This window comes from Oncorhynchus gorbuscha, unplaced genomic scaffold (assembly GCF_021184085.1).
Source record: "Oncorhynchus gorbuscha isolate QuinsamMale2020 ecotype Even-year unplaced genomic scaffold, OgorEven_v1.0 Un_scaffold_1329, whole genome shotgun sequence".
In the NCBI taxonomy this organism is placed as follows: Eukaryota; Metazoa; Chordata; class Actinopteri; order Salmoniformes; family Salmonidae; genus Oncorhynchus; species Oncorhynchus gorbuscha.
In genome coordinates this window covers 85,001-97,078 of record NW_025746137.1, presented here as the reverse complement: position 1 = coordinate 97,078, position 12,078 = coordinate 85,001, and the positions used below count along the sequence as shown (strand labels likewise).

At 47.7% G+C, this 12,078-nt stretch overlaps 1 pseudogene; it reads left to right on the top strand.

The window, feature by feature from the left end:
• The window catches only part of LOC124022301, a 120,046-nt pseudogene that overhangs the window by 60,925 nt on the left and 47,043 nt on the right, over positions 1-12,078 (top strand).

Here is a 12,078-nt window from a genome sequence, read left to right as displayed (position 1 = left end):
GGATAAAGACTGGATGTAGGATCATAGAGTTGGATAAAGACTGGATGTAGGATCATAGAGTTGGATAAAGACTGGATGTAGGATCATAGAGTTGGATAAAGACTGGATGTAGGATCATAGAGTTGGATAAAGACTGGATGTAGGATCATAGAGTTGGATAAAGACTGGATGTAGGATCATAGAGTTGGATAAAGGACTCATCTTTGTTAGATCAGTTAATCTCCATACTAAAAGGTCCCTCTATCTTCCTCTATGGGTCCACCTCTATCTTACTCTATGGGTCCACCTCTATCTTCCTCTATGGGTCCACCTCTATCTTCCTCTATGGGTCCACCTCTATCTTACTCTATGGGTCCACCTCTATCTTACTCTATGGGTCCACCTCTATCTTACTCTATGGGTCCACCTCTATCGGGCCTCCCCTAGGGCACTGCAGCGCTAGCTGTGCCACCAGAGACTCTGGTTTCATGTCCAGGCTCTGTCGACAGCCGGCCGCGACCGGGAGGTCCATGGGGCGACGCACAATTGGCCCAGCATCGTCCGGGTTAGGGAGGGTTTGGCCGGTAGGGATATCCTTGTCTCATCGCGCACCTGTGGCGGGCCGGGCTGGGTGCACGCTGACCAGGTCGCCAGGTGCACGGTGTTTCCTCTGACACATTGTTGCGGCTGGCTTCCGGGTTGGATGCGCGCTGTGGTAAGAAGCAGTGCGGTTTGGTTGGGTTGTGTTTCGGAGGACGCATGGCTTACAACCTTCGTCTCTCCCGAGCCTCTATGAGAGTTGTAGCGATGAGACAAGATAGTAATTACTAACAACAATTGGATACCACGAATTTGGGGGGTAAAATTTTTAAAATAAAAGGTCCTCTATCTTCCTCTATGGATCCACCTGGCTAGGGCTCTCTGACTCGTGCAGATGAAGGAAAGGAAGCCATTTTGGACTAATGCTTGGGAAGGGGAGACTTCAACGAATGTCAAATTAAACCTTACTGGTGGCTAATTAATGGGAAATGAACGCTCCCCTTCTTCCTCCTCCTCTTCCTCCTGCCACAGTCCTACGCCAGGTCCACTGCTGTGATGTCTATGGTGGGCTACATCATCGGCCTCGGCGACCGTCACCTTGACAACGTGCTGATTGACATGACGACGGGAGAGGTGGTGCACATCGACTACAACGTCTGCTTCGAGAAAGGTCAATAAATAGTTCTATGTTTTGAACGAGCAGCGACCCTCCAGGTTTAGACAGGTTGATCTGTGGATTTCACTGCTGTTTGTCCTGCTGATGTGTGTGTGTGTGTGTGTGTGTGTGTGTGTGTGTGTGTGTGTGTGTGTGTGTGTGTGTGTGTGTGTGTGTGTGTGTGTGTGTGTGTGTGTGTGTGTGTGTGTGTGTGTGTGTGTGATTCTCTCTGTGTGTGTGTGTGGTGATTCTCTCTGTGTGTGTGTGTGGTGATTCTGTGTGTGTGTGTGTGTGTGATGATTCTGTGTGTGTGTGTGATGATTCTGTGTGTGTGTGTGTGTGATGATTCTGTGTGTGTGTGTGATGATTCTGTGTGTGTGTGTGTGTGATGATTCTGTGTGTGTGTGATGATTCTGTGTGTGTGTGTGTGATGATTCTGTGTGTTCTGTGTGTGTGTGTGTGTGTGTGATGATTCTGTGTGTGTGTGATGATTCTGTGTGTGTGTGATGATTCTGTGTGTGTGTGATGATTCTGTGTGTGTGTGATGATTCTGTGTGTGTGTGATGATTCTGTGTGTGTGTGTGATGATTCTGTGTGTGTGTGTGTGTGTGATGATTCTGTGTGTGTGTGTGTGTGTGATGATTCTGTGTGTGTGTGTGTGTGTGATGATTCTCTCTCTGTGTGTGTGTGTGTGTGATGATTCTCTCTCTCTGTGTGTGTGCGTGATGATTCTCTCTCTCTGTGTGTGTGCGTGATGATTCTCTCTCTCTGTGTGTGTGCGTGATGATTCTCTCTCTCTGTGTGTGTGTGTGATGATTCTCTCTCTCTGTGTGTGTGTGATGATTCTCTCTCTCTGTGTGTGTGTGATGATTCTGTGTGTGCGTGTGATGATTCTGTGTGTGCGTGTGATGATTCTCTCTCTCTGTGTGCGTGTGATGATTCTCTCTCTGTGTGCGTGTGATGATTCTCTCTCTGTGTGCGTGTGTGATGATTCTCTCTCTGTGTGCGTGTGTGATGATTCTCTCTCTGTGTGCGTGTGTGATGATTCTCTCTCTGTGTGTGCGTGTGATGATTCTCTCTCTGTGTGCGTGTGATGATTCTCTCTCTGTGTGCGTGTGTGATGATTCTCTCTCTGTGTGCGTGTGTGATGATTCTCTCTCTGTGTGTGTGTGTGTGATTCTCTCTCTGTGTGTGTGTGTGATGATTCTCTCTCTGTGTGTGTGTGTGATGATTCTCTCTCTGTGTGTGTGTGTGATGATTCTCTCTCTGTGTGTGTGTGATGATTCTCTCTCTCTGTGTGTGTGTGATGATTCTGTGTGTGCGTGTGATGATTCTGTGTGTGCGTGTGATGATTCTGTGTGTGTGTGATTCTCTTCTCTCTGTGTGTGTGTGTGTGATGATTCTCTCTCTGTGTGCGTGTGTGATGATTCTCTCTCTGTGTGCGTGTGTGATGATTCTCTCTCTGTGTGCGTATGTGATGATTCTCTCTCTGTGTGTGTGTGTGATGATTCTCTCTCTCTCTGTGTGCGTGTGATGATTCTCTCTCTGTGTGCGTGTGATGATTCTCTCTCTGTGTGCGTGTGTGATGATTCTCTCTCTGTGTGCGTGTGTGATGATTCTCTCTCTGTGTGCGTGTGTGATGATTCTCTCTCTGTGTGCGTGTGTGATGATTCTCTCTCTGTGTGTGTGTGTGTGATGATTCTCTCTCTGTGTGTGTGTGTGTGATGATTCTCTCTCTGTGTGTGTGTGTGATGATTCTCTTTCTGTGTGTGTGTGTGATGATTCTCTCTCTGTGTGTGTGTGTGATGATTCTCTCTCTGTGTGTGTGTGTGATGATTCTCTCTCTGTGTGTGTGTGTGTGTGATGATTCTCTCTCTGTGTGTGTGTGTGTGTGATGATTCTCTCTCTCTCTGTGTGTGTGTGTGATGATTCTCTCTCTCTCTGTGTGTCTGTGTGATGATTCTCTCTCTGTGTGTGTGTGATTATTCTCTCTCTGTGTGTGTGTGTGATGATTCTCTGTGTGTGTGTGTGTGTGATGATTCTCTGTGTGTGTGTGTGTGTGATGATTCTCTCTCTCTCTGTGTGTGTGTGATGATTCTCTCTCTGTGTGCGTGTGTGATGATTCTCTCTCTGTGTGCGTGTGTGATGATTCTCTCCCTGTGTGCGTGTGTGATGATTCTCTCCCTGTGTGCGTGTGTGATGATTCTCTCTCTGTGTGTGATGATTCTCTCTCTGTGTGTGATGATTCTCTCTCTGTGTGTGATGATTCTCTCTCTGTGTGTGATGATTCTCTCTCTGTGTGTGATGATTCTCTCTCTGTGTGTGATGATTCTCTCTCTGTGTGTGATGATTCTCTCTCTGTGTGTGATGATTCTCTCTGTGTGTGATGATTCTCTCTGTGTGTGTGTGATGATTCTCTCTCTGTGTGTGTGATGATTCTCTCTGTGTGTGTGTGATGATTCTCTCTGTGTGTGTGATGATTCTCTCTGTGTGTGTGTGTGGAACATTCTCCTGTCTCTCTGTGTGTGATGATTCTCTCTCTGTGTGTGATGATTCTCTCCTGTGTGTGATGTTCTAGCTGTGTGAACATGATCTCTCTGTGTGTGTGATGATTCTCTCTCTGTGTGTGATGATTCTCTCTGTGTGTGATGATTCTCTCTGTGTGTGATGATTCTCTCTGTGTGTGATGATTCTCTCTCTGTGTGTGTGATGATTCTCTCTCTGTGTGTGTGATGATTCTCTCTGTGTGTGTGTGATGATTCTCTCTGTGTGTGGGATGATTCTCTCTGTGTGTGTGTGTGATGATTCTCTCTCTCTCTGTGTGTGTGTGATTCTCTCTGTGTGTGTGTGTGATGATTCTCTCTCTCTCTGTGTGTGTGTGATTCTCTCTCTCTCTGTGTGTGTGTGATGATTCTCTGTGTCTGTGTGATGATTCTCTCTCTCTCTGTGTGTGTGTGTGATCTCCAGGGAAGAGCCTGCGTGTACCAGAGAAAGTGCCAGTCTCCTGTGACCCACAACATCGAGACGGCCCTGGGAGTCACTGGGGTGGAGGGCATCTTCAGACTGTCCTGTGAACAGGTACTAACTAGTGGAACAGTCTCCTGTCAACAGGTACTAGCTAGTGGAACAGTCTCCTGTGAACAGGTACTAACTAGTGGAACAGTCTCCTGTGAACAGGTACTAGCTAGTGGAACAGTCTCCTGTCAACAGGTACTAGCTAGTGGAACAGGTACTAGCTAGTGGAACAGTCTCCTGTCAACAGGTACTAGCTAGTGGAACAGTCTCCTGTCAACAGGTACTAGCTAGTGGAACAGTCTCCTGTCAACAGGTACTAGCTAGTGGAACAGTCTCCTGTCAACAGGTACTAGCTAGTGGAACAGTCTCCTGTCAACAGGTACTAGCTAGTGGAACAGTCTCCTGTCAACAGGTACTAGCTAGTGGAACAGTCTCCTGTCAACGGGTACTAGCTACTAGCTAGTGGAACAGTCTCCTGTCAACAGGTACTAGCTAATGGAACAGTCTCCTGTCAACAGGTACTAGCTAGTGGAACAGTCTCCTGTCAACAGGTACTAGCTAGTGGAACAGTCTCCTGTCAACAGGTACTAGCTAGTGGAACAGTCTCCTGTGAACAGGTACTAGCTAGTGGAACAGTCTCCTGTGAACAGGTACTAGCTAGTGGAACAGTCTCCTGTCAACAGGTACTAGCTAGTGGAACAGTCTCCTGTCAACAGGTACTAGCTAGTGGAACAGTCTCCTGTCAACAGGTACTAGCTAGTGGAACAGGTACTAGCTAGTGGAACAGGTACTAGCTAGTGGAACAGTCTCCTGTGAACAGGTACTAGCTAGTGGAACAGGTACTAGCTAGTGGAACAGTCTCCTGTCAACAGGTACTAGCTAGTGGAACAGTCTCCTGTCAACAGGTACTAGCTAGTGGAACAGTCTCCTGTCAACAGGTACTAGCTAGTGGAACAGTCTCCTGTCAACAGGTACTAGCTAGTGGAACAGTCTCCTGTCAACAGGTACTAGCTAGTGGAACAGGTACTAGCTAGTGGAACAGGTACTAGCTAGTGGAACAGTCTCCTGTGAACAGGTACTAGCTAGTGGAACAGTCTCCTGTGAACAGGTACTAGCTAGTGGAACAGGTACTAGCTAGTGGAACAGTCTCCTGTGAACAGGTACTAGCTAGTGGAACAGGTACTAGCTAGTGGAACAGTCTCCTGTGAACAGGTACTAGCTAGTGGAACAGGTACTAGCTAGTGGAACAGTCTCCTGTGAACAGGTACTAGCTAGTGGAACAGGTACTAGCTAGTGGAACAGTCTCCTGTGAACAGGTACTAGCTAGTGGAACAGTCTCCTGTGAACAGGTACTAGCTAGTGGAACAGTCTCCTGTGAACAGGTACTAGCTAGTGGAACAGTCTCCTGTCAACAGGTACTAGCTAGTGGAACAGTCTCCTGTCAACAGGTACTAGCTAGTGGAACAGTCTCCTGTGAACAGGTACTAGCTAGTGGAACAGGTACTAGCTAGTGGAACAGTCTCCTGTGAACAGGTACTAGCTAGTGGAACAGTCTCCTGTCAACAGGTACTAGCTAGTGGAACAGTCTCCTGTGAACAGGTACTAGCTAGTGGAACAGTCTCCTGTCAACAGGTACTAGCTAGTGGAACAGGTACTAGCTAGTGGAACAGTCTCCTGTCAACAGGTACTAGCTAGTGGAACAGTCTCCTGTGAACAGGTACTAGCTAGTGGAACAGTCTCCTGTGAACAGGTACTAGCTAGTGGAACAGTCTCCTGTCAACAGGTACTAGCTAGTGGAACAGTCTCCTGTGGAACAGGTACTAGCTAGTGGAACAGTTACTACTAGCTAGTGGAACAGTCTCCTGTGAACAGGTACTAGCTAGTGGAACAGTCTCCTGTGAACAGGTACTAGCTAGTGGAACAGTCTCCTGTGAACAGGTACTAGGAACAGTCTCCTGTCAGTGGAACAGTCTCCTGTCAACAGGTACTAGCTAGTGGAACAGTCTCCTGTGAACAGGTACTAGCTAGTGGAACAGTCTCCTGTCAACAGGTACTAGCTAGTGGAACAGTCTCCTGTGAACAGGTACTAGCTAGTGGAACAGTCTCCTGTGAACAGGTACTAGCTAGTGGAACAGTCTCCTGTGAACAGGTACTAGCTAGTGGAACAGTCTCCTGTCAACAGGTACTAGCTAGTGGAACAGTCTCCTGTCAACAGGTACTAGCTAGTGGAACAGTCTCTGTCAACAGGTACTAGCTAGTGGAACAGTCTCCTGTCAACAGGTACTAGCTAGTGGAACAGTCTCCTGTCAACAGGTACTAGCTAGTGGAACAGTCTCCTGTCAACAGGTACTAGCTAGTGGAACAGTCTCCTGTGAACAGGTACTAGCTAGTGGAACAGTCTCCTGTGAACAGGTACTAGCTAGTGGAACAGTCTCCTGTGAACAGGTACTAGCTAGTGGAACAGTCTCCTGTCAACAGGTACTAGCTAGTGGAACAGTCTCCTGTCAACAGGTACTAACTAGTGGAACAGTCTCCTGTCAACAGGTACTAGCTAGTGGAACAGTCTCCTGTCAACAGGTACTAGCTAGTGGAACAGGTACTAGCTAGTGGAACAGACTTAGAATGTGGAACATGACTGTCTCCTGTGGAACAGGTACTAACTAGTGGAACAGTCTCCTGTGAACAGGTACTAGCTAGTGGAACAGGTACTAGCTAGTGGAACAGGTACTAGCTAGTGGAACAGTCTCCTGTGAACAGGTACTAACTAGTGGAACAGGTACTAGCTAGTGGAACAGGTACTAGCTAGTGGAACAGTCTCCTGTGAACAGGTACTAACTAGTGGAACAGTCTCCTGTCAACAGGTACTAGCTAGTGGAACAGTCTCCTGTGAACAGGTACTAGCTAGTGGAACAGTCTCCTGTCAACGGGTACTAGCTAGTGGAACAGTCTCCTGTCAACGGGTACTAGCTAGTGGAACAGTCTCCTGTGAACAGGTACTAGCTAGTGGAACAGGTACTAGCTAGTGGAACAGTCTCCTGTGAACAGGTACTAACTAGTGGAACAGTCTCCTGTCAACAGGTACTAGCTAGTGGAACAGTCTCCTGTCAACAGGTACTAGCTAGTGGAACAGTCTCCTGTGAACAGGTACTAGCTAGTGGAACAGTCTCCTGTCAACAGGTACTAACTAGTGGAACAGTCTCCTGTGAACAGGTACTAGCTAGTGGAACAGTCTCCTGTCAACAGGTACTAGCTAGTGGAACAGGTACTAGCTAGTGGAACAGTCTCCTGTCAACAGGTACTAGCTAGTGGAACAGTCTCCTGTGAACAGGTACTAGCTAGTGGAACAGTCTCCTGTGAACAGGTACTAGCTAGTGGAACAGTCTCCTGTGAACAGGTACTAACTAGTGGAACAGTCTCCTGTCAACAGGTACTAGCTAGTGGAACAGTCTCCTGTCAACAGGTACTAGCTAGTGGAACAGTCTCCTGTCAACAGGTACTAGCTAGTGGAACAGTCTCCTGTGAACAGGTACTAGCTAGTGGAACAGTCTCCTGTGAACAGGTACTAGCTAGTGGAACAGTCTCCTGTGAACAGGTACTAGCTAGTGGAACAGTCTCCTGTCAACAGGTACTAGCTAGTGGAACAGTCTCCTGTCAACAGGTACTAGCTAGTGGAACAGTCTCCTGTCAACAGGTACTAGCTAGTGGAACAGTCTCCTGTGAACAGGTACTAGCTAGTGGAACAGTCTCCTGTGAACAGGTACTAGCTAGTGGAACAGGTACTAGCTAGTGGAACAGTCTCCTGTGAACAGGTACTAACTAGTGGAACAGGTAACAGGTACTAGCTAGTGGAACAGTCTCCTGTCAACAGGTACTAACTAGTGGAACAGTCTCCTGTGAACAGGTACTAACTAGTGGAACAGGTACTAGCTAGTGGAACAGGTACTAGCTAGTGGAACAGTCTCCTGTGAACAGGTACTAACTAGTGGAACAGTCTCCTGTGAACAGGTACTAGCTAGTGGAACAGTCTCCTGTGAACAGGTACTAGCTAGTGGAACAGTCTCCTGTCAACAGGTACTAGCTAGTGGAACAGTCTCCTGTCAGGTACTAGCTAGTGTACTAGCTAGTGGAACAGTCTCCTGTCAACAGGTACTAGCTAGTGGAACAGGTACTAGCTAGTGGAACAGTCTCCTGTCAACAGGTACTAACTAGTGGAACAGTCTCCTGTCAACAGGTACTAACTAGTGGAACAGTCTCCTGTCAACAGGTACTAGCTAGTGGAACAGTCTCCTGTCAACAGGTACTAGCTAGTGGAACAGGTACTAGCTAGTGGAACAGTCTCCTGTCAACAGGTACTAGCTAGTGGAACAGTCTCCTGTCAACAGGTACTAGCTAGTGGAACAGTCTCCTGTCAACAGGTACTAGCTAGTGGAACAGTCTCCTGTAACTACTAGCTAGTGGAACAGGTACTAGCTAGTGGAACAGTCTCCTGTGAACAGGTACTAGCTAGTGGAACAGTCTCCTGTGAACAGGTACTAGCTAGTGGAACAGTCTCCTGTGAACAGGTACTAGCTAGTGGAACAGTCTCCTGTCAACAGGTACTAGCTAGTGGAACAGTCTCCTGTCAACAGGTACTAGCTAGTGGAACAGTCTCCTGTCAACAGGTACTAGCTAGTGGAACAGTCTCCTGTCAACAGGTACTAGCTAGTGGAACAGTCTCCTGTCAACAGGTACTAGCTAGTGGAACAGTCTCCTGTGAACAGGTACTAGCTAGTGGAACAGTCTCCTGTCAACAGGTACTAGTACTAGCTAGTGGAACAGTCTCCTGTCAACAGGTACTAGCTAGTGGAACAGTCTCCTGTCAACAGGTACTAGCTAGTGGAACAGTCTCCTGTCAACAGGTACTAGCTAGTGGAACAGTCTCCTGTCAACAGGTACTAGCTAGTGGAACAGTCTCCTGTCAACAGGTACTAGCTAGTGGAACAGTCTCCTGTCAACAGGTACTAGCTAGTGGAACAGTCTCCTGTGAACAGGTACTAGCTAGTGGAACAGTCTCCTGTGAACAGGTACTAGCTAGTGGAACAGTCTCCTGTGAACAGGTACTAGCTAGTGGAACAGTCTCCTGTCAACAGGTACTAGCTAGTGGAACAGTCTCCTGTCAACAGGTACTAACTAGTGGAACAGTCTCCTGTCAACAGGTACTAGCTAGTGGAACAGTCTCCTGTCAACAGGTACTAGCTAGTGGAACAGGTACTAGCTAGTGGAACAGTCTCCTGTGAACAGGTACTAACTAGTGGAACAGGTACTAGCTAGTGGAACAGTCTCCTGTGAACAGGTACTAACTAGTGGAACAGGTACTAGCTAGTGGAACAGGTACTAGCTAGTGGAACAGTCTCCTGTGAACAGGTACTAACTAGTGGAACAGTCTCCTGTGAACAGGTACTAGCTAGTGGAACAGTCTCCTGTCAACAGGTACTAGCTAGTGGAACAGTCTCCTGTGAACAGGTACTAGCTAGTGGAACAGGTACTAGCTAGTGGAACAGTCTCCTGTCAACAGGTACTAGCTAGTGGAACAGGTACTAGCTAGTGGAACAGTCTCCTGTCAACAGGTACTAGCTAGTGGAACAGTCTCCTGTGAACAGGTACTAGCTAGTGGAACAGTCTCCTGTCAACAGGTACTAGCTAGTGGAACAGGTACTAGCTAGTGGAACAGGTACTAGCTAGTGGAACAGGTCTAGCTAGTGGAACAGGTACTAGCTAGTGGAACAGTCTCCTGTGAACAGGTACTAACTAGTGGAACAGTCTCCTGTCAACAGGTACTAGCTAGTGGAACAGTCTCCTGTGAACAGGTACTAGCTAGTGGAACAGTCTCCTGTGAACAGGTACTAGCTAGTGGAACAGTCTCCTGTGAACAGGTACTAGCTAGTGGAACAGTCTCCTGTGAACAGGTACTAGCTAGTGGAACAGTCTCCTGTCAACAGGTACTAGCTAGTGGAACAGTCTCCTGTCAACAGGTACTAGCTAGTGGAACAGTCTCCTGTCAACAGGTACTAGCTAGTGGAACAGTCTCCTGTCAACAGGTACTAGCTAGTGGAACAGTCTCCTGTGAACAGGTACTAGCTAGTGGAACAGTCTCCTGTCAACAGGTACTAACTAGTGGAACAGTCTCCTGTGAACAGGTACTAGCTAGTGGAACAGTCTCCTGTGAACAGGTACTAGCTAGTGGAACAGTCTCCTGTGGAACAGTCTCCTGTCAAGGTACTAGCTAGTGGAACAGTCTCCTGTCAACAGGTACTAGCTAGTGGAACAGTCTCCTGTCAACAGGTACTAACTAGTGGAACAGTCTCCTGTCAACAGGTACTAGCTAGTGGAACAGTCTCCTGTCAACAGGTACTAGCTAGTGGAACAGGTACTAGCTAGTGGAACAGTCTCCTGTGAACAGGTACTAACTAGTGGAACAGGTACTAGCTAGTGGAACAGGTAACAGGTAGCTAGTGGAACAGTCTCCTGTCAACAGGTACTAGCTAGTGGAACAGTCTCCTGTCAACAGGTACTAGCTAGTGGAACAGTCTCCTGTCAACAGGTACTAGCTAGTGGAACAGTCTCCTGTCAACAGGTACTAGCTAGTGGAACAGTCTCCTGTCAACAGGTACTAGCTAGTGGAACAGTCTCCTGTCAACAGGTACTAGCTAGTGGAACAGTCTCCTGTCAACAGGTACTAGCTAGTGGAACAGTCTCCTGTCAACAGGTACTAGCTAGTGGAACAGTCTCCTGTGAACAGGTACTAGCTAGTGGAACAGGTACTAGCTAGTGGAACAGGTACTAGCTAGTGGAACAGTCTCCTGTGAACAGGTACTAACTAGTGGAACAGTCTCCTGTCAACAGGTACTAGCTAGTGGAACAGTCTCCTGTCAACAGGTACTAGCTAGTGGAACAGGTACTAGCTAGTGGAACAGTCTCCTGTCAACAGGTACTAGCTAGTGGAACAGGTACTAGCTAGTGGAACAGTCTCCTGTGAACAGGTACTAACTAGTGGAACAGGTACTAGCTAGTGGAACAGGTACTAGCTAGTGGAACAGTCTCCTGTGAACAGGTACTAACTAGTGGAACAGTCTCCTGTCAACAGGTACTAGCTAGTGGAACAGTCTCCTGTGAACAGGTACTAGCTAGTGGAACAGTCTCCTGTCAACAGGTACTAGCTAGTGGAACAGGTACTAGCTAGTGGAACAGGTACTAGCTAGTGGAACAGTCTCCTGTCAACGGGTACTAGCTAGTGGAACAGTCTCCTGTGAACAGGTACTAGCTAGTGGAACAGTCTCCTGTGAACAGGTACTAGCTAGTGGAACAGTCTCCTGTCAACAGGTACTAACTAGTGGAACAGTCTCCTGTCAACAGGTACTAGCTAGTGGAACAGTCTCCTGTCAACAGGTACTAGCTAGTGGAACAGTCTCCTGTCAACAGGTACTAGCTAGTGGAACAGTCTCCTGTCAACAGGTACTAGCTAGTGGAACAGTCTCCTGTCAACAGGTACTAGCTAGTGGAACAGTCTCCTGTCAACAGGTACTAGCTAGTGGAACAGGTACTAGCTAGTGGAACAGTCTCCTGTCAACAGGTACTAGCTAGTGGAACAGTCTCCTGTCAACAGGTACTAGCTAGTGGAACAGGTACTAGCTAGTGGAACAGGTACTAGCTAGTGGAACAGTCTCCTGTCAACAGGTACTAGCTAGTGGAACAGGTACTAGCTAGTGGAACAGTCTCCTGTCAACAGGTACTAGCTAGTGGAACAGTCTCCTGTCAACAGGTACTAGCTAGTGGAACAGGTACTAGCTAGTGGAACAGGTACTAGCTAGTGGAACAGGTACTAGCTAGTGGAACAGGTACTAGCTAGTGGA